This window comes from Lupinus angustifolius, unplaced genomic scaffold (assembly GCF_001865875.1).
Source record: "Lupinus angustifolius cultivar Tanjil unplaced genomic scaffold, LupAngTanjil_v1.0 Scaffold_165_11, whole genome shotgun sequence".
Classification (NCBI taxonomy): domain Eukaryota; kingdom Viridiplantae; phylum Streptophyta; class Magnoliopsida; order Fabales; family Fabaceae; genus Lupinus; species Lupinus angustifolius.
In genome coordinates this window covers 75,156-94,572 of record NW_017726245.1, presented here as the reverse complement: position 1 = coordinate 94,572, position 19,417 = coordinate 75,156, and the positions used below count along the sequence as shown (strand labels likewise).

Here is a 19,417-nt window from a genome sequence, read left to right as displayed (position 1 = left end):
GAATGGAAAAGGGAAGAGATTATGGCACTCAAGAAGCAGCACCATAATTTCTTCATGCCAACCATTACCGTACAAAAATGAAACATTATTACTTATAGTAGTGAAAAAGGAGAAGGAGCGTGTAGTTATAGTAATGAAAAAGATAGCACTTATGTGATTATCAAATATGCACGATTTTTAATAAAAATAAAAGATTAGGACAAGGTGATGGTCCAAGCACAGAAGTAGTTCTGGTCCCTTAGGAAATCGTACTACATACTCAGTTGAGAATTGACAACAAGAGTAGATTACTATTTTTTCGCCAAATGTTCTGTTAATCAGTAAAACCTAGTTTGCATCCACAATCTACAACAAAAACTATATGGCTAAAACAACTGCAACATGATCATTGAGATCTTAAAAATTAATGGTACAATATTCATGTATAGATAACATCAAGTTCCACAAAAACAGATAAGAAAAATCAATGTTTACTCAATAACATTGTACAATTAAAAAAAGAAATTTAAAATAACAAATAATTAGAGCCCGAGGGAAGGCAAGTAGGGAACAACGGTGTAAGGGAAATGGGTTGTAGTTAGGGTATGTATTTTTATTAAGGACAATACTATAATTACATATATAGCATGTACCCACAGGCACGAGTACCACAATACATATATTTCCCGTATGTATCATGGATATTTTTAAAAACTCATTTCTAAAACTCGGGGTACCTGTTTGTTTATGACATGTGCCCGTATCCGTGCAGATTTTATCTGTGGATACAAGTTTTTTTTGTCATCCCTAGTGTCACCCCCCACATGGATGATCTCTTCAGGGAGATGGATGAGCAATAATCATGCTTTTTTTGCATTATTTTTTTTAGTTCTCTATTTTTATTTTGTAATTTGCTTCTCTATTTCCCTTCAATATTTGCTTATATGTTTGAATTCCATAATATCAAATTTGATGAATGAAATGAGTATTCTGAAATTGTGCAATCTTATACCCTTTTTTGGTTTTGAATATTGAGTTTTGTTTTATTGAGTTATCTTCTAGCATAACTAAACATGAAAATGAGTAGTGAAATTGAATGTGAAGTTCTGGTCCAATTAATTATGCATGTTGATTTATTCAAGCACTTGTTATGAATAGTGAGTGTATGTAACTATGCATGATGTTGTTTGATACTAAGAAGACACGAGATTGACAGTTAAGTGATTGTGAGATATACACTACTTTATTTGAACTTGAACTAGAATTAGCACTATTAGATTTGTCTGAATCTGTTTATTTGCTATGTGATTGTGATACATGGATAAGATCAAGACAGTTGTTTCTTTATACCCACTCGTCCAAACACTAACCAAAATTATATGATTATCCCTTGTTAAACCCCTATGAGCCTTGAAAATGTTATTGATTGAACCCTTGCTGATAGCAACCTCCTTATGGTGGTTCCTTTTTGGACGATTGTTTATTGGTTGGTGTACTTGTTATGTGTTATTAATTGTAATTAATAATAATATAGTGAAATTGTATATGTATTGTGTGTATATTGGATAAAATAATATGGTTATGATAAGAAGAGGGGTGGCGCCACAAACAAGAGTTTGATAAGCCGAGATGAAGTTCGACACAAAAAACGATTCTTGATAAGAACAAAGGTCCACAAACAATGGTGAATTGTTTGATAAGTCATTGTGTAGTTCGTCACAATAACTTCTAGGGTTCTTGATAAGAACAAGGGGGTCTTCGTTCAATCAAGAACTTAGGAGAACAATTCTCACTAAGGTGGAAAATTTTCAACAACATTCAACTTATATTTCTCATATCAAACTCGGTTATAAATAGTTGTGTGGCTGACCACTTGGCTCCACAAAATTAACACTAGGAATCACACTTGAATGACCTATTATAACAATAAAGATCAACCAATGGCTGATTGTAATCATCCCCCAATCCCACACGAATTTCCCTTACAAAAGTGTTATTATTTGAATTCAAAAAGATGAAAAAGGAAACAAATAAAACATTATTAACTATAATCATAATTCACATGGTAACCCCAAAAATGAAACAGATCATACTACACTCTCTCCTTGAATCACACAGCCACAAAAGGAAACAAACCATCCCTCCTTAAGTTGCATTGCAATCCTCCAAGAAAGGAAATAAATAATCATATCACTTTCTCTCCATTGAATTACACGACCACCAAAAGGAAATAAATCATTCCTTCTTAATTTACATGTTGATCCATCAAGAGGGGAAATAAGTCATTCCTTCTTAATTTACACGTCCATCCATCAAGATATGAAATAAATCATATCACCTATCTCCTTTGAATCATACACCAACTTTAAGAGGGAAATAAATCATTCTCCATTAATTCACACACATACTTTAAGAGAGAAATAAAGCATTCACGTGACATCTTCACATAAAGGAAATAATACCATACCACTCGCTCTCCTCATACTTGATGGAAATGTTTCCAAATGAGTTATACACACAAATTATTTCCTTATTTGATATGAAGGAACATGTGAACATAGGTTTTATGTGGCTGCCCAAAGTGCTCTTGGTCCTACTTGCACACTTTTCACTTTATTGAATATAACTTGATGATTTGGCATGAACTGAACCTCATCATCATATTATTTTTTGGGCTTGATTTTGAACAATCCCTTATTCTTTAAGTGTGCCTCAAATAAATGTCCTTGAGTTGGTGCTTGTCCTCTAAATTGTAGGGTACTCCCTTGGCTATCATCATCCCCTCCTTCTTGAAATAGATTTGTCCACAAATTTTAAGACTTCATGCATTTCCTACAACGAGAAAGGTGACATGAATTAGTATTTTAACAATTTGAAAAATTATAACACTTACCCTCAAGCCAAAATTGGTAAAAACTTTATTGACTCTACTTGTTTATCCTTTGGAAGGACATTATTAACTCTACTATGTCCAATCCAAAACTCATGGATCAAACACATGCCTCACAAATCCATCTATGATATCTCCTCATTGGTTTTGTCATTCGTCCATCTTTATCAATTCATTGTTTGGTCAATCATGTACCTTTAAAAAGTTACCATCAGAAACATTATATACCACAATTAAAACATGAAAAATGTTAGTTCTAAAAAATTTGATGATGCATGATGACTAGCTATGTTATGCAAAAGATTTATCCTAAAGGGATGTAATGCATGACTTAATATTATATTCTCCTATGGTTCTATGCTTGAAATTCCAAATGGAGTTACACAAATTATAAAATAATGAAATTTCCTATCTAAACAATCTACTCTAAGTTGTATTGACAAGGTTGAGGTATGTTTATTATTTTCATTTGAGTGTGCCTCCAAAAACTATCCTTGAGTTGGTGTTGGTCCTCAAAATTGTAGGATACCTCCCTTTACCTTTCATCACTTGCTAGATTAAAAATCTATATAGCCTACTTGTAGTAGGATAAGAGAGCTAGGTGTAAAATTATGCTATATGTTAAGTTGAGGAGAAGGAAATGTATGAAAGAAAAGTGAGACACAAAGTGTTGTAGTACATCATCCATCCCACAAAAATAACAAAAAGAAATACTCCAAAAAAAAGAGGAAAAGATAAAGAAAAAGGGATGGATGGTGGAAGAATGAAATGAAAAAGGGAATTACAAACAAAGACATGTAGTGAAAATAGAAATTGATGTATAAGTTAGAATTAGCTCTCTTAACCTATTAGAACTTTTGTATTAGAAAAAACATATTGCTTGTAGCTCAACCACCTTACAACAAAGAAAGACCTTAGTAATCCATGTTAAAACTTTTACTGAAGATTTGTTGAGTTATATGTCAAGTCTGATTCCATGCTATTTTTGTGCTTAAGTGGAGAGAAACACATATACACTTATCCATGAGTTAATATTGTGAGGCCTTTCTTAGTTGATAAATAATTTGAATGCATTGTGAAAATGTGTCACTATCACAACTTGCTACTTGTTGAATTGGTTTGAAAAATCCTAAGTTTGGTTTATGCTTGAGTAGTGTCTTGATACTTTGATGGGTTGACTTTTATGATAAGCTTTGAAATTTATTGCATGATTTGAGCTTAAAATTTACTATTATTTGGGGGAAAACAAGGTCTTAAGTTAGGAAGAGTTGTTAAGTGCCAAAATTATCTTAATTCATAAGGTTAATTTAACACTTTCTGATTATATATACTTACTTTATATAATCATAGTTGAGATTTTGATCTTAAATTGTACTAATCTCAAATCAGCTCCACTTCGCTCAGCGCAGGAGTTGAGCTCAGCATAGTGGTGTTGAGCGTGGGAAGCCACACTAAGCATGGAAGAAGCCAAGCAAAAGATCTGAATTCAATGGAGGTGCGCTTAGTGCACCATTGTTGCACTGAGCGTGGGAGCCCATATCCATAAACATAAAAAGAGTTTCAAGAGGCTTTTGAACAGAGCTAATCATATATTTCATTTAGGGAGTTAGGAACCGATTTTTCTAAATTTTATATGTCCTTAGTATGGTTTCTAGTCTTCTTAGTGTGTAAATTTATGTAAGTTGGATTTAGGATGTAAAGGTTGGGAAGTAGAAATAATGAGGATAATTTATGATCATGGAGAAATTGACATATCTTCATGAACTCAAATTCTAAATTCCATTTTCATCGAAGTTATGTATGAAATTATGTAATTAGATTGCTTATTAGCTATGATTGATTTATTTATTCATTGATTTATTTTGGATTGAATTTATGAATGAATTTATATGTTTTTTATGAATTATTTTTGTTGTATTCTTAATGCTCACCATGCGTTTGATGAAATATGTAGTCTGAATTTGTGAAAAGAACCTTGAGGCAAAATCTCGGTTCGATAGTCTGAAGCTAGTACTTCATCATTTTTGAATAAAGCTAGACGTAGTTGCATGTTTAATTGTCAAAACAAATGCATTTTCTCATATGTTTGTTAGTCATAGATTCATATTTGCATTGAAAATTCTCAAACTTGACAGTATGTTACTAGACATAGAGACACATTTGATGGTTCATAAAATTATAATTTTATTGAGTTGGTTACTAGACATAGATCTAATTTTGGTATAGTGTTAGTATAGACCAAGATATTGACGGCTAACACAATTGAGGGTATGCATTAATCTCAACTCATTTTCATAGTTACTAGACATAGATGTATGTATGTGTGTCATAATCATTCATCTTTTGTTTAAGGTTTAGACTTTATTTCATGAGTTGCTAAGTAGACTAAAACATTAGTTCTTAGTGTAATTGATTTCAAATGTTGGGTGAAATTATATTTGTTCCATTGTTAGATTATTGTTTGCCAACTTATTGATATGAATAATGAGTATATCCCACATTTGAATTCCAACATTTTTATTATTCAAAACTTTTCAGCCAAAGCAACAACACATTGAAAACCCATTTGAAAATCAGCTTGAAATAGTAATTTGATTTTGAAAGGCTGAGTTTGCAAGTCCTTATGAATACGACCACATCTTACCATTTTTACTTGTTTACGACAACCGAGATTATATTTTTACACCTATTTGCCAGTTTTAGGAAAGATATGTTTCACGTACACACTTTTTCCTACCCTCTTTGCATTATGGATTTCTCCTGTATTACATACACTTCTCCTTTAAATATGATAATCTCTTGGATTTTAATCAACATCTTACCATTTTTACTTGTTTACGACAACTGAGTTTGTATTTTTACACCTATTTACTAGTTTTAGTAAAAATATGTTTCACGTACACACTTTTTCATACCCTCTTTGCATTATGGATTTCTCCTGTATTACATACACTTCTCCTTTAAATATGATAATCTCTTGGATTTTAGTCTTTGCTTATGTTTATGATTTATTAATTTAAGAAAAAAACAAATTTTTGTATGGCTATGTCAAGGGTCCTCCATTTTTAAGGTCTTATGGTGATGAGCCTTGGATTCGAGGGCCAAACGTCATGTTAGGGAGTGGAGTGGGGTCTCTTATGCTGCATTGATTAAGAGAATATAATTTATCCTTTCAGACTTCAACTATATTGTTCTAACATTGCCTCTTCATTAAGATGATCTTTTCACTCATGTGAGTACATCTTCAAATGAGAGATTCTATAATATTTTCATAGAAGTTTCTTTTCACATATAATATATAAATTGATATTATCATTAACTTATTCTAATTGTTTATTATATTTTTAAAATATTTCTTGTGTGGTGACCTTTTGGTTAATATCACACTTTGTTTTACACATTTATCTAAGCACTTGGAATGGACTTTTAAGCGGATAGATGGCTATTGAAGCATAATAATTTTATACATATAAAAGTTAAGTATTATAGGGACTTCTAACATTAAATGACAATTCAACAATTAGGATTAAAAGATGTAAAAATAACATTGACATTTTGCAAATCACTTTCCTCTCCACGTACTAAATTTCTGATTTTGTTTATAATTTTAAAGACAAAAATGTCAGATATATAATTGTTGCTATGTTTTATTTTTTTCCTTTGATTTTCTATCACCTGAAGTGAAAAGGTTTGAATTGTCTATATAATACACAACAGTTCTATTCTTTAGAAATAACTTCTTTAAAGTTTTTTGGAGAAAAAGTTTTAAAGAGATTTTTTTCTAGGTATTAAAAAGTTTGATGAGTTCTTTTGAAAACGGTGGTTGCATAACCACAGTTGGAAAGGAGGACGTAAAGTGGGGTGGAGATAAGGTGAGGGTAATAAGGGGTTTTCACCCTCAACATTTGTCATGAGAAAGAAAACACAAACGAGTATTTGCTATCATTTTTTGTGTACTAAAGTTTAGATGAATTGAGTTTAGGGGCGTTAAGACAGGCCTAACATCTTTATGAGTGCTTATAAATTATCCACCAACAAAATCCTCACGTTAAGAGTAGGACTTGAACTCATGACTTTGTGGGGTGAGACTATTTCATATAAGTTGGACCAAATTGCTTGAATGTTCATTAACAAATGAATTTGTTGGGGTTTTATTTTAGTTTTCAAGCTACATACTTGTTGCAATGATTGATTGAAAAATAACAAAGGGGTCAAGGAGATTTATACATGATTTTCCTTGATTTTGAGAATGTGTGTCATAAGATGCCAAGAACCATTGCCATAATTTCTGTCTTTTGTGGATGATATTATCCTAGTTAGAGAATCGAATAAATTAAATGAGAAACTATAAAAGTGGATACAAGTTTTAAAAGCAAATGACTTTCTTAATATTTGAATTAAGACAAAGTATATACTGTGTAAGTTTACGAAGAGACAGAAAACCTTAATTTAAAGGCAAAGAATGAAGATCATGCTATAACATAAGGCACTGGATTCAAATATCTTGGGAACCCATACAACACAATGGAGAAATCAAGTAGGTGGAAGAATTGGTGGAGTGCATAAGGTATCCTATGTGATAGAAAGATGTCACTCAAGTTTTAGATGAAATTTTAACACACAACTATAAGTCTTGAAATGTTTATAAGGGACTCAATAATGGGCGATACATTGTCAATAAAAATATAAACTCAATGCCATAGAGATTACAGTATTATCTTGGATCCGTGAACACATTAGACAAGATATCATTAGGAAAGAATGTATTAGGAGCAGTGACGGATCTTCATATAAAGTTTAGGAGAACAACAATATTTAATTATAATTTATAAATAAGATTAATTGAGTAATATAAAATTTAAAGAAATATACATAATTGTTTCAAAGTTTCAAAATAACATATTAATTCTAAATAAAATTAATCAACAATTAAAGACGTTAAAGAAAATTGTACATTCATTTAAAGTATTCTTCATTCTTTTAAATACTTAAAATCGTCAATGGTTGAATTAGATGTAAAAATTTCAGCTATTTCATTTTCAATATAAATTATCATGTTGTCTCCAAGAAATTCATCTTTTATCTGACTATGTAATTTTGTTTGATTGTCTTTGTTGCTGAAAATGATATTTCTGTAGTAGCTAAATCATAATAGTTTAGATAAGATGAACAAATGAATCAAACAAAGAATATGCATTTACTTTTCACATATTATAAAAGTGTACTTAATTTGAAGATGATTGAGAGTTTTTCAAACATGAATGACTAATGATATCAACAATAAAATGTTAAATTGATATCTCAAGCTAACATTCTCTTGCTTATTGAGATTCATACGGTAGAATATTTCCACAAAGATAGATATGTTGTCAATATTAAATTATTTATAAAAGAAATTAGGATCTTAGAACTTTTGTTACAAAGTCTATTTGACAAAGGCAATTTGTGATTTTCATAATCTATTTTATAAGTATAAAATCATTACAAATTCAAATGAAATCGTAGTATTATAAGCAATATCAACATTTACACATATAAGAGAACTTGGTTTATTATTTACAATTTTTGGAAGGCCCATACAAATTAATTTTATATATTTATCAAACTACAAGTTGAAGAAAAATATGAGCTCCAATGAGTAATTTCATGAAGCATCATTTGGGTGTAGGTAAAAAATTTAAAGTAATATTTTAATAAATTTGAAAGAAAAAATTATGGGGGGCAACTACCTCCACCTATACCCAAGAAGCTTTGCCTCTGACTAGGGAGAAAGTTCATAAAAGATAACAAAATCATGTCTTAGGTGATTTAAGCAAGTGCAAGTGGGGCCAGTAAAAATATCAGCAAGGAGAGTAGATTGAAATGAGGGTAGTCCAATTTCAATAGGTAGAGGGTGGACAACAAAAAACATAGTTAGAAGGGATCTAAAGATCAATGATTTGTCAATGAATATAATATATAATATATTGTTATTTCATCATTCGTTTCATGTATCTCTCACTTGGTAGAACTAATGCTTAGTTGGTCTTTATAAAATTATATTAAGTGGCTGGTTCGAGGAATAAATTATAATTTTAAAAAACTAGACTAAAATTATAATTAATTTGAAATGAAAATAAAATAAACAGAAAATATCATATTATTTATATATATATATATATAGGCTTAACTACTCGTTTATTTATTTACAAATGTTTATTTTAGTTCTTTATCTTTGTTTCAATTTATTTATTTTACTCTAAGTTTTAAAATAGAATTTGGTCCTTCCATCATGAATATTCAATTACTCACACTAACAAATAGGTGTGATATGGATGATTATGTGGCACAATCATATCTAGGTTAGAATAACATGTGCCTAATTATGCCAAAATGTCATTGATTCTGATTGTCCCAAATTATGGTTGTTTTGCATTATACCTGGAAGCATATTTGGTGTTGGTTCCTAAAGTGTGTTATATTGTGCTATAATCGGTTAATATCAACTCTCAATTATGAACGAGACCAATAACCCGACGAACAATACTTAGTCTAAAATTGTAGATCACTTGGAAGGTTGGCATAGCTAAGGAACTATATTGCCTGAACAGAGGACATGTTTACATTGCCTATACAATAAAGATAGTCCATCTCCAAAGCATTATCGGACATATAGGCTGAAAATGAAAAGGCAATGCCATCTGTAATGAAGACAGGCCTATCTTTGGAGTTCATACTACTTCATACCATAGTATAAATAGGTTAACTCACTCATAAACAGTAGTACCTAGGGGTGAGCATGGGTCGGGTAAAGGTTGATCTCTTACCCGACCATAAATATTATTCGGGTTATTTTTTTAACTCAACCCCGACCCTAGACCTAAAAGCAACCTAACCCTAAATGACGACTAGGTCAGCCTTTGACCCTAGACCCGATCCTAGACCCGATTAAATATAATGCATACCTATTTTAGATAAAGTTTTCTCATTATTATATTTATTATCATGGATATATAATTTGACATATAAAATGATATATGTATATATATTGTTAATCATGTATATATCATTAAAGAATTAGAGAATCAATGGTATTTTTGATAAAATATGTATCATTACTTTGTACACAATTGAATAGAGACACACACAAACATGATGAGTAGGTGACCATGGGACGAGATGGGTTGGTTCATGCTTGTCCCTTACTCGGCCTTAAATATTGACTAGGTCTAATTTTTGAACCCGAACCTAGCTCTAGATCTGATGAGACCCGACCCTATTCGAACTCGATCATGATTGGGTCATACCAGGTGAGTGGGTTGGGTCGGGTCCTGCTCACCCCTACTATTACCTATGGGTGAGCATGGGTTAGGTCGGGTAAAGGCATGTCTCTTACCCGACCCTAAATATTGTTCGGGTCATTTTAAACTTGGACCCGACCCTAGACCTGAAAGCAACTCAACTCTAAATGACAATTGGGTCAGCCTTTGAACCCGGACCCGGCTGTAGACCCGATTAAATATAACACATACCTATTTTAGATAAAGTTTTCTCATTATTACATATTATTGTGGATATATAATTTGACATATAAAATGATATAAGTATATATATTGTTAATCATGTATATATCATGAAAAAATAGAGAATCGATGATATTTTCGACCAAAGAGGTATTATTACTTTGTACATAATTGAATAGAGACACAAACAAACATGATGAGTGAGTAACCATGGGACGGGACATGTCACGCTTGTCCCTTACCCAGTCCTGAATATTGATTGGGTCTAATTTTTGAACCAGAACCTGACCCTAAATCCAATGAGATCCAAGCAAGTAGGGTCAGGTCCTGCTCACTCATGTGAAGAAGATCTTGCTCCTGACCTTGGTACGGTTTTGATGAAGACATGTTGAAAGAGTTTTTCTCTAGGTGCTATTATTTTTAGTCAAGTTTCTGATTGTTATTTATTTACTTGGTTTATTCTTTGCTCGTCATCTCGGCTTTGTTGGAATAAATTTCAACGCCGGTATAATGGTTTCAAGAATATTTCATTTGATCAAATACTTAACTTTATTGAATTATTAACAACTTCATATCATCTCGGCTTTGTTGGAATAAATTCTAACATCGGTAACATGATATGAATTTAGTAAATTAATACAAGTGATAATGAGTGATATTTATTTTTTGTTTTCCATTATTAACCGAACTTCTTCCTTATGGAAGGTTGGTAAATAATAAATAAATAAATAAATAAAACAATAAATAGTTAGTTACGGAATTTAAATGACAGAAAATAAATGTTAGTTGCGAAAATATAAATGACAGAAAGTAAAAGTTAGTAGTTAGATCCCTCATTATGACTTTGTGTTTTTCTTTCTTTGTCAACAAATAAAATTTATAAGTTAACATTTTACTATTTTACATTTGCATCTCTTTCAAGATTCAATTGTAGTATAGTATAACGTTTTGTAGAACCAAAGGGAATTGCTTAATAGAAGAAAATCATACAGACATATTATAGTAAAAATAATGATTAAACATTTTTTGATGATTTTGTTTTGTGTTGCATAAAAATTAACAAGGAAAACATAAACTGATATTCACAAATTCTTAAGGAGAAAATTGGTTTGAAATATGGAATTATTTCTAAACTCAAATTGCTTTTGAAAAAAATTAACAAGTTATGTGTTATACTCTTGGTTAATTTCACACATCATTTCTAAATCCTTCATCTAGTGTCCTAGAATGATAAGATGATTTTCAAACCTCATGAAATATACTAAATGATAGTTAAGTGTCACTCGTCGGAGTAGGTTGTCACACCCTACTTTAGGCTCCATTAACATCATTTAGCCTTGAACATAAGTTACTTAAAATAGATGCTTGATGTGGTAGGTAAAATAAGGTGTAGGTTATACGTTTTAGTTCACTTGTCAACACTTTAAGAAGAATTATTTTTGAATCTTTAAATCAAGTTTTAGGTGATCAAGCTAAAACTGCATTAAGAACTTCATAAAGAATCAAAGTTTAACCAAAAAGTAATAACTTGCATGTATTGATTTCAAAAGATAATACAAAAGAAGAGAACAAATAACATTACACCATAATCCAAATCAATGTTTAGGAGCTTGAGCCATCTCTCCAAGGATGAGATATTTTTGGAACAAAATGAGATTACAAAATTATATTTTTGTAACACATTTGCCATATCCTTTCTCCTCTTGAATTCTAAGTAAAATTTACAAAAACTTACCTAGAACAAGCTTAGAACCGAGGCTACAATGTTTAGAAAAAAAGAAGTGAAAAAGAAGAATGAAGAGTTAAGTGATTTTTAAGTGTATGTGTTCTTCTTGAAGTGTTGAATGGGGGCCTTACTTATAAGCAAACTAGGGCACCACCTGGCTCACCTGCTTGCCCACGCCAGGCGCACCAAACCCTTCATCATAGGTTTGGTCCATGCATGACCAAGTAACTTAGTCAGTTGCTTGGTGTTGACTCACCAAAGCTAGTTGTGATCTACTTGACCAAGCTATTGTGAGCTACTCTAAAAAGTGCTTAGGGGCCTTGTCAAGTGAGGTCATGCATGATGTCAAGGTTGCTCGATGGCTAAGTAAAGTTGACCCCTTTCTGGGTCTAGCCCGCCTAGCTGCTTATGTGGCCATGCTGAGCTGTCTACTTGAGTAGCTTGTCCTGATCTGGCTAGGTGTGTGGTTCCAGCTGGGCGGTCCAAAGGTGCACGCTGAGTTGCCTGCTTCAGCAGGTTGGCTTGTGCCAGGCTTGAGTCTGACCGTGTAAGCTTGTGTCTGACCGAGCCAAGTTGGTGCTAGGTCAGTTGGGTGGTGCAACATGTCCACACCAGGCTGCTTAGTGAGCAGCTTCATGTGTGCATGAAAATTTCCTATGTGGAGAACTCCTTCCTTGACTATATTTTTTTTTCTTCTGCATTTTTCCTAGAATCTTTGCACAAAGATTTGGAAACGAGGTAATTAAAAATATAAGATCAAAATGTGATAATTTATCTAAAAAGTATTGAATTAAGTTGGTTTTGCATGATTTGCGTAGGATAAGTGCCATAAAAAGTGTATGAAAATTAGGTATTTTTGGCACTTATCAAGACTCCAACAACACATAAAGAAGAAGAGGAAGAATACTTATGAAGACAATGAAGATAAAGTTTCAAGAATTTAGAATCTAAGTCTTAAGGTGCTTCTATCCTTATACTCTATTATATACAAATAGTAGTAATGCTCAAAATTATTTTAAAAGAAAATTGAAAACTACAAGTATAAATTCAAAATATTGTGTAACATGTTAGTCGATCTAAGTAACAGGTTACTATGACTAGGTAACAGGTTACATTAGTGGTAAACGAGTTATCCAACGAAAATTGATCAAGGTAATTGATTACACCCTTTTGAGTAATCGATTACACAATAAGGTAAACAATTACTCTGTTGGACAGAACATTTGGATAACCGATTACAACCTGTGAGTAATCGATTATAGCCTGTGAAAATTAATTACTCAGTTGGACATAATGTTTGGGTAATCGATTACTAAGAGTTGTTGCGCCAGTTTTCATATTTAAACTACATAGCTTTCACCCCAAACGAAATGGTTTCATTCCAATCGAATCCTACCTTTTCATAGAGGTGTTACGGTTGATTGGAAACCTATTTGGAGGCATTGAAACTCATAATTCATATTACACAACTCTATACAATCTAAATTTTTCTAAAATACTTGCTCTAAACTTCTTGCAACTTATTCTTAACTTTCAAAATATATTTTCTGAACTTGCCTTAAGTATTGTTTCAAAGTTATTCAAACCTTTTGAGAATTAGTACTAAAGTGTATAAAGAGTTATTGGATTGCAAGAGTTCATAGTTTCAAATCTTGTAAAGGCAATCCTTGATGTAGTTAAAGTTTTCTTCATTCAATTTTTTGAATTACTTTCTTTCACAAGGATGTGATAAGAAAGGGGATAGAGTCACTTGGAAATGTTTTTTTTCCAAAGAATGATATAGGTATTAGAGAGTAAGTAATGTACAAAGAAATCTCGGGGTGAGAATTTGTAATTTCTACTCTTAATATCTAGTGAAGAAATCTCTTATACTACAAGAATACTAGATGTAGCCTTCGGTGGACAAGAAGGTGAACCAGTATAAAATATTTGAGTACTCTCTTCCCCCTTAACTCCTTAAATTTACTTGACATTTTCTGCATAACTTTTCTGCTGCTATTAACTCTTGAATTTTGCACAAAAATATGTCATACTTTTTAAACAACTAAATCACCCCCCCCTCCTCTTAGTTGCCATCTCAGTCTTACAATTGTCACTAGAGCTTTTTTTGAGTAATTTACTATCAAAACTTATCATGTTTCTAAGATGGCCTTAAGATCATTTCTAGGAGAAGGTTCCAACATCAATCGACGTCCAAGTTTTGTTGGAGAATGCTATGACTTTTGGAAAATTAGAATGTGAATCTTTATAGAATCTCAAGATCTAGATATTTGGAATGCGATTGAGGAAGGACCGTATGAATCCTTCACCGTTGTCAATAGTGTGAGGGAAGTGAAGCCAAAATCTTCATGGAATGATGTAGACAAAAAGAAAGTGAAATACGAACTCAAAGCAAAGAACATCCTCACTTCAGCACTTGGCATCGATGAATTTTTTATAGTATCAAACTGCAAATCTGCTAAAGAAATATGGGATAGTCTAGAGACTACACACGGAGGAAATGAGGAAGTCAAAAGGTTAAGATTCAACATGCTCTCTCGGGAATACGAAATGTTCTGTATGAAGCCTAGAGAGAAAATTCTAGATTTACAAAAGAGATTTACTTACCTTAAAAATCATCTTATTGCACTTGGAAAAATATTAGCAAATAGTGACTTGAACTTAAAATTTCTAAGATCATTCACCAAAACATGGCAACCAAAAGTAACAGTCATTTCTGAAAAGAAAAGTTTATCAAAAACGTCATTGACTGCTTTATTTGGTAAATTGCACAAACACGAATTGAAACTCAACCAGCTTGACCAACAAGAAGAGCAAGAAAAGAAGAAGAATAATATATCTCTCAAAGCGAAGGCAGATAATTATGACTCATCAGGAGATGAATCAGACAAGGAAGAGATGGAAGACATGAGTCTTTTTGTAAAGAAGTTCAGCAAGCTCCTTAAAATGAACAAATGCGCTAAAACTAGACAAATGAAGAAATTTACCAAGAATAATGACGCCTCCACTTCAAACCAAAACTTCACATGTTTTGAACGTGGTAATCCTAGTCATATGAAGATGGATTGTCCAAACCTGAAAAAGAATGCCTTCAAAGGCAAAAATGAAATGACGACTGGACGTAGGGCCTACATAGATTGGGAAGACAACGATACTAGTTCTGCCTCTGAACCAGAAAATGAAGAACAAGCACATCTCTCACTAGTGGCATCTCATCACTCTGATGATAAAGAGGAAAATTTGAGAGTCGTCTGCAATCTATGGTACTTGGACAGCGACTGCTCAAAGCACATGATAGGCTACAAAGATAAGTTCTTTGTTCTTACTCCAAGGGACAAAAGTTATGTCACTTATGGTGATAACAACAAAGGAAAAATATTTGGAGTTGTTAAAATTGGTAAGCCACCTTCAACAACTATAGAAGGAATATTGTATGTCAAATGACTCAAGCACAACTTGTTGAGCATAAGTCAACTATACGACAAAGGATTTCATGTGGCATTCTACCTTGATAACTGCATCATCGAAAGTAAGGATTCCAATAACTCTAAACTAATTGGTAAGAGGATAAAAATATTTATATGATTGACAGATCCTTCTTTATCAATAAAAATTTTAGTTGCCAATATTAATCATGATGCATGGCTTTGGCATAGGAGAATTGCTCATATTCATATGGATCCTTTGAATAAGCTGATTAAGAAAGATTTAGTTGTTATCCAAAATGAAGTTTGTTAAAGATAAACTAAGTAGTGATTGTTAAATGGGTAAACAAACAAAAACCTCTTTCAAACCTAAGCATATGGTTTCTTCCGATAGACCATTGCAGTTACTACACATGGACTTATTTGGCCCATCAAGGACCAAAAGTTATGGTGGTAATTACTATGATCTTATTATAGTATACAATTATTCAAGATATACTTGGACTCTATTCTTAGTTCATAAGAATGAGGCATTCAACGCCTTTAGAAAATATACTAAAAGAGTTCAAAATGAAAAATATCTGAAAATCTATGCTTTAAGAAGTGATTATGGGGTAGAATTTCAAAACGCTTCTTTTGAAGAATTCTATGATGATATGGGTATCAATCACAATTTTTCTACTCCTAGAGCACCACGACAAAATGATGTTGTAGAGAGAAAGAATCAGTCCTTAGAAGAACTTGCTCGTACAATGTTGAATAAAACTAATCTCCCAAAATACTTGTGGGCTGATGTAGTTAGTATAGCATGTTATGTTTCAAACAGAGTTCTTATAAGACCAATTCTCAAGAAAAACCCCTATGAACTCTTTAAAGGTAGAACACCAAATATTTCTTATTTGCATGTAATTAGTTGTAAATGTTTTGTTTTAAATAATGGTAAAGACAACCTAAGCAAGTTTGATGCAAAAGCTGATGAAAGACTCTTCCTAGGCTACTCTCTTTCGGGTAAAGCTTACAGAATTTTCAATAAAAGAACTCTAGCCATGGAAGAATATGTTCATGTCTCTTTTGATGAATACAATCCTATAATAAAGGATGGGTTAACTCTTGATGAGGAGGACTTGTCAAGTTCCCATTTAAAAGAATATTCTTTTACCAATACAACAACCAATATTGAGCATTTGAAAATGGATGATACTCTATCTTCTCAAGAAGAGCATATTCATTCTGATTTACCAAAAGAATGGAGGACTCATCGAGATCATCCTATTGACAACATTATTGGCAACATAAGTAAGGGTGTCACTACTTGTTTAAAGCTAAATGAGGCTTGTTTAAACATGGTTTTCGTTTCTCAAATAGAAACCTCCAAGATTGATGATGCAATCGAGGATGAACACTGGATTCTTGCTATGTAGGAAGAGTTAAACCAGTTTGAGAGACATGAAGTTTAGGAACTTGTTCCTAGACCAGAAAATAGGCATGTTATAGGAACTCGTTGGATATTCCGTGATAAATCAAATGAAAATGGAATTACTGTTAGAAATAAAGCTAGACTAATAGCACAAGGATACAATCAGGAAGAAGGAATATATTTTGATGTAATCTTCGTTCCTATTGCAAGACTTGAAGTTATTCGGTTGTTACTTGCATATGCTTACTCTTTAAATTTTCAGTTATATTAACTAGACGTGAAGAGTGCATTTCTTAATGGTTATATACAAGAAGAAGCGTTTGTAGAACAACCTCCAGGTTTTTAAGAATACAAACATCATTCTCATGTTTATAAACTAAAGAAAGCTCTCTATGGCTTAAAGCAAGCTCATCGTGCTTAATACGATCGTCTAACAAACTTTCTACTTGAAAATTTTTTACCAATTGAAAGGTCGACACTACATTTTTTATTAAGAAAATAAATCATCATACTGTTCTTGTTCAAATTTATGTAGATGATATTATTTTTGGTTCTACTAATGAGATTTTGTGTAATGATTTTGGAAAAATGATGCAAGGAGAATTTGAAATGTCTATGATAGGGAAGTTAAATTACTTACTTGGATTACAAATCAAACAACTGAAGGATGGTATTTTTGTAAGTCAATCCAAATATTGTAGAGACTTGCTGAAAAGATTTGAAATGGATAATTGCAAGCCAATTGCCATTCCTATGGGTTCTAGTACATACATCGATATATATGGAACTGGAAAATGCATTGACATATCAAAGTATCGAGGTATGATTGGTTCCCTACTTTATTTAACTTCCAGTAGACCTGATATAATGTTTAGTGTTTGTTTGTGTGTACGGTAGCAATCAAAACCAAGAGAATCACATTTAGTTGCAACCAAAAAAATCATTAAATATCTAAAAGACACAACTGGCGTTGGATTATGGTATCCAAAAGGAAGTATATATGATTTGGTAGGATATTCATATTCAAATTTTGATGGGTGCAAAACTGAGAGAAAAAGTACAAGTGGTACTTGTCATATATTAGGAAATGCACTAGTCTCATGGCCATGCAAGAAACAAGCATATGTTGCCCTAAGTACTACAGAGGAAGAATACATAGCGGCAGGTTGTTGTTGTGCCCAAGTGTTGCGGCTTAAACAACAATTGCGAGATTATGGCTTAGACTTAGGCTGCATTCCCTTAAAATGTGACAATAGTAGTGCTATAAATCTCACAAAGAATCGAGTAATGCATTCGATAACCAAACACATGGATATAAGACATCACTTCCTTAGGGACCATGTCCAAAAGAAAGATGTGTCTGTAGAATTTGTTGATACTCATGAACAACTTGCAGATATATTTACTAAACCTTTGGCAAAAGAACCTTTCTATAAAATTAGACGAGAATTAGGCATACTTGATGAAGCTTACTTGTCTTAAATGCTTACTTATGATTATATATTTGCTTCATTGTGCTTATATTTATACCTACTTGTACTTAAAATTGCTTAATTCTTTTCAAAATATTCAAATTATTGCGTGTGTGATCGATTACATATGTTTAGTAACCGATTACCAGGCATCAGTACGCCTGAAATTTGAAATTTTGGGTCAGTAACCGATTACTCTATAGAGTAACTGATTACACCATTGAGCAGGAACTTTCAGTATTTGATTACCCTCATGTGTAATCGATTACCTAAGATGACTGTTTGAAATCTAGGAATTTTATGTTGAGTAACCGATTACTCACTTTGAGTAACCGGTTACTTTGACTAGTATTTAAGTTTTCCTCCTCATTTTTCAAACACTTCTCCTTCCTCAAACCTCTCTTTTCGTGTTTACCCTAGTGTTTCTCTAAAAACCTCATTTTTGATCTGATTTGTGTGATTTTTCAGTCATTTCATATCACCTTTTCAATTCTAACACTTCTATTCATATATTTCGTGTTTAGTGACCTTAATCAAAAATCCACAAATCTCTCAAAACCTAACTTTTTCAAAACTTCAATCAATGGCTTCATCATCAAGGGCTAAGAAGCAACGTACCAATGTGTCTCAAAAGAAGCAACGTACTTCATCTTCTGAAGCTAACCCTCTGGATTTTGCACGTCTTCTTGCCAATGATGAACAACGCAAAGTTTTCTCGGAGTATTTCCTTGTATGGTCCATATTTGCTCCTAATTATGGTAATATCAGTAATTTTGAGTTTGAAGATTTTCATTTCCCTATTCTACTTAGGCAACAATATCTTTTTTATTTCTGTGAGGAATCAAAAGCCTACTATCCTGAACTTGTTAAAGTATTTTACTTCAACTTGAAAGGAAAAGAAATTTTTTTAGATGTGAAGACCTTCAGTTCAATATGATATAATATACCTTCTCAAGGTAGCATAAGAGATTTCAGTCTTGCATGTGAATGGGATAATTATGATAGA

At 32.3% G+C, this 19,417-nt stretch overlaps 1 long non-coding RNA gene across 1 annotated transcript; it reads left to right on the top strand.

Annotated features, from left to right (window-relative positions):
* Positions 1-413: 413 nt before the first annotated feature.
* LOC109340370 lies at positions 414-15,033 on the top strand. Its single transcript, XR_002106784.1, has 3 exons — positions 414-542; positions 12,143-12,152; positions 15,023-15,033. It is a non-coding gene; the product is annotated as an uncharacterized LOC109340370 (long non-coding RNA).
* Positions 15,034-19,417: the final 4,384 nt, after the last annotated feature.